Source organism: Meleagris gallopavo, chromosome 9 (genome assembly GCF_000146605.3).
Source record: "Meleagris gallopavo isolate NT-WF06-2002-E0010 breed Aviagen turkey brand Nicholas breeding stock chromosome 9, Turkey_5.1, whole genome shotgun sequence".
In the NCBI taxonomy this organism is placed as follows: domain Eukaryota; kingdom Metazoa; phylum Chordata; class Aves; order Galliformes; family Phasianidae; genus Meleagris; species Meleagris gallopavo.
In genome coordinates, this window is record NC_015019.2 from 6,305,671 (window position 1) to 6,309,675 (window position 4,005).

The following is a 4,005-nucleotide window of genomic DNA, read 5'->3' on the forward strand; positions in this document are numbered from 1 at the left end:
AAAAGAGAACAGGATTGTATTTCTCTTTCTGCTTGGTTACTACCAGTAGCTTTTAGGTATTTTCAAAAAATTCATATCACATTTTTAAAAATGTAGCACTCTCTATTTAAAAAGCTGTGCATATTTATGTTTATATATATCCGTGCTGTATATATGTGTGCCTTATGTGCAAACAGCATACATTGTAGGCATAAGTAACCTTAGCTCACCAGCTCTAGAGAACATGCAAAATATTTTCAACATTTCCTTCAGTAATTTTTCGCACTCTTTCAGAAGTCTGAAAACAGAAAACAATTTTTGAAGTATAGGATAAATATGCATCAGAACAAAAATTTCTACATCTCTCAGTTCTTTTCTATAGAGCAGCTCTTATCATATATGGGAAACCATATGTTTAGGATTTGTAATGACACTATCCTATGCATTTCAGAGTGCATCTGAAATGCTTCAGCCATGGAAAGGGGCATGGTTTGGAGATAATTTCTCAGTGCTTGAAAACAAAGCATATATGAAAGAGGCAAAATGAAACTTGTGTTTTGTTGAGTGGTGGGCAATTTTAGGTGATATTTGACTGATTTGACTGAAGAATGAATACTTGCTTCTTTGGTATTCTTTTAGCATGTTTTCCACAATAAAAAGTTGTGCAATTTTTTTTTTTATTATTATTATTATTTTTTTTTTCAATCTGTTTTTAAGGGGAGCTTGAGGTTTTGGTCATTCCTACTATTGCCCCGTCGTTTCCTCTTCTTTTTCTATGCAGGCTGTAATACTTATTCTTTGAATCATGCTGGGACATATTTTGGGAATTCATGGGATTATCACCAGGGCTACTGCTATCAGGCAGAACACATGCACATTTTATTATCTCATCCAACACGTTTTCATTTTCTATGCACATTGAGTCAGCATAGAAGGGGAAACATGCTGCCATTACTACTGGCAGAACTCGATAAATATTATAATGGTCTTTTCAGTGCTGCAGAAGCTCATTCCGTCACGATAATTCAAAATCTAAACATTTCTTAAAGTCCTTATTTCCTGTCTCTTTCTTTCTCTCATCAGCCCTTCCAAAATAGACAGTATCCTGGTCTTGAGCAGCCTAAAAGGTGGCTCATATTACAAGACTATGAAATGATTAGATTAGTCAAATGAGTTTGTATAGCCTCTGAGATGTAAACGAAGCTTCAGCCAGTGTCCTTTTCTGGAAACTTATCTCTGACAGTCAGTTAGTAAGATGAGACAGGCTAGATGAGTGAGAATATCCGTTAAAGCCTAGATAGACTATTTTTCTAATATCCTGAAAACACCAGTGAGATAACTTGATAGCCTACTTGTCTTGAATTAAAATTTGTTGCATATATACAAACTGCATAGGATATGACTGTCTATTTTAAGGTGACTATATTGTAAAGTTCAGTGTGTTTTGTGAAGAAAAATGCAAGAGACAAGATGAGGTATCTCATCATTGAAACTCCATCCCCGTTGGGCTGACTCCAGGACAGTCTTTGTGCAAGTGTATGCTTCTCCTGTGGGCACACGATGACCCCAGACCACTGCTGTATGCCAGCAGCAGCTCACATCTTTTTTTCTTCACATTTGCTTTTCTCTGTTTTCTTCCCTTCCCCAGCAGGAAAAAATATAATGAAGTCTTGCTGGCAGAATGTTGTCAGTATGACTGCAGGTACCCTAAATACAGCTGACTGCGCACACACCTCCCAGCTTACTTCTGCACAGCCTGGGGCACCCGGGAACGAGTTTGCTTTGGCAGAACTACCTACCAAAAGGACAATTTCTCCTCATAAAATCTGCCTCTAAAGATGCCTTTGGAAGTTTGTGGGGTAGATATGATTATGTATTTTAGACAGACCTTTTCCTGTAATGAAAGTATTTAATAGAGATGGTGGAAGTCAGTTATGGTAAGAAGAAAAATTGTTTCTGTGATTACTGACATCTCTGCAAATCTGAAACTTAAGCCTTAAACCTTTTGGTGTGACACTGTGTGACCTGAACTGTTCACCTAATCTATTTGTTTTGACACCAAAGTGCCTTTTTATTTTCCTTCTCCTATGACAATTATTTACTATCTGTGGACTTCTGTGTCTTGGAGAAAGTGCTTATATTTCTATGAGTTTCTTTTTTTCCTGTCAATGTATTTCCTTAACAACTTATTCCACTCCTTGACTATTTGGAGTGTGTGGCACCTTTCTGCATGGATTTTTCCCCCATCTTCCCACTTCAGCCAGCTCTCCATCCATCATTTTCAGCTCTGCTGCTTTTTTTTTTTCAAAGTTAATCCACCATTCACAGCTCTCATTCTCCAAATCTTCACACTCCAACATATGCCCAAACAGTTTGTAAATTCTACATGTTCTAGTCCTGACAGGACAGAAGTTAGCTTTTGTATTTTTCTTTGGCAAAATTTGAGGAAGGTGTTCTGAATGTCTCATCATGCTGGCAATAGTAACTCAGGCGTTGTCTGTTTCAAAGGGGACAAAGAGCAATTAACTAGTCAGATAATCTTTTCACAATCAGGAACCAGACCATCTACAGCAAAGTTAATTGGAGATACTTTGCAATTTAGGGCAAAAAAAAAGAGAAGTAATCATTTCATTGTATTGAAAATGGAGCATTCAGGTGTAAGTTTAACTCTGTTGGTAGCGGTGAGGGACGTAAGTAGGAAAGAGGAACTGTGCTCGAAAGTCATGGACAACAAGCTGAGAAATCTGTTTCTCTAACGAAGCAGAATATTAAAAAATATAAACAAGCCTACCTCTGATAGCTTAATTAATGACAGCACTGTGAAAATAAGTCTTCAGCGTCCCTAATCATGCCTTTCTTGAGTTTAGAATAACAAGACCAAATTCTAACTCTCTGTTCAGGTGCTGCAATTGGCACTTCCTGAACATAAGCACATTCACTCTGTGTATTCCTACAAAGTAGGCAGTGAAATGAAATACCAGATTTTGAAGACTTTATGTTGTGCAGATCTTTTTTCAGCTTTCTTGCCCATGTGCTAGAAGTATTTCTCTTGAATGTACAAGAAATGCTCTGATATGGGCAGTCGGAATGTATGAAGTGTTCTTCAGCTGCTTCAACTATGTTGAAACTCTGCCCAGCATTCAGCTAGGAATGAACAGAGAATCCTCTATCCTCCATAACCTTGAAGTCAAGAACCTGAATAGTTCCTTTTCCAGCTGTAGCCTTATCTGTTTATATTGTTGATTGGGTTTTTTGTTGTTTTTTTGGTGGTTTTGTTGTTTTTTTTTTGGTTGGTTGGTTGGTTTCTTTTTTTTGCTTTTACGAGCCTCATCATAGGTCTTTAAATATGGGATGTTGTTTGCTAAGAAACCACTCCATTATTCCAGGAACATATGTTCGTGACAAGTACAAGTCATGAACATTTGAATAGTCTCCATCTGGCATGAATTAACATAGTATCATAATAAATGAGAAGTGTTAATACTAGGAAGTTCATGTGGGTATTCTAGATTTAACTAATATTTATAGTCATATATATGAAATTTTGTTGGTTATACTTTGAAGAGCATAGATAAAAGCATGATTTACCATACCAGAACTGACTGCAAGTCATGAAGTGTTTCCAGTAGTGTAATACTTGAATTAACCTGATTATGAAGTACAGTCTCTCTGAAATCCCTAAGTACTTTTCTAGCTCTTAAAACAACTACTTTTAGGGAAATAAAAAATGCAAAATTAGAATATATTGCTGTATGTAGTAGTGAGGACATGAGTGCCAACTCAACACTATTTGTTAACATATGTACTTTAAACCCTTCGTTGCCCCTTGAGTATATAAGATATAGCTAGCATCCATATGGCCATATGGAGACACTGCACTCATTTAAATAACAAGTGCATAGTAAAATTATCTTGGCCCCACTGTGTATGTTGTTTTTTCAAAAACGTTAATCTTGCTATCTATATTGAGCAGAAAACATGACTTTTTTCTTCTGAATTTTAAGTTTAAGCTGTTCTACAGTAGAA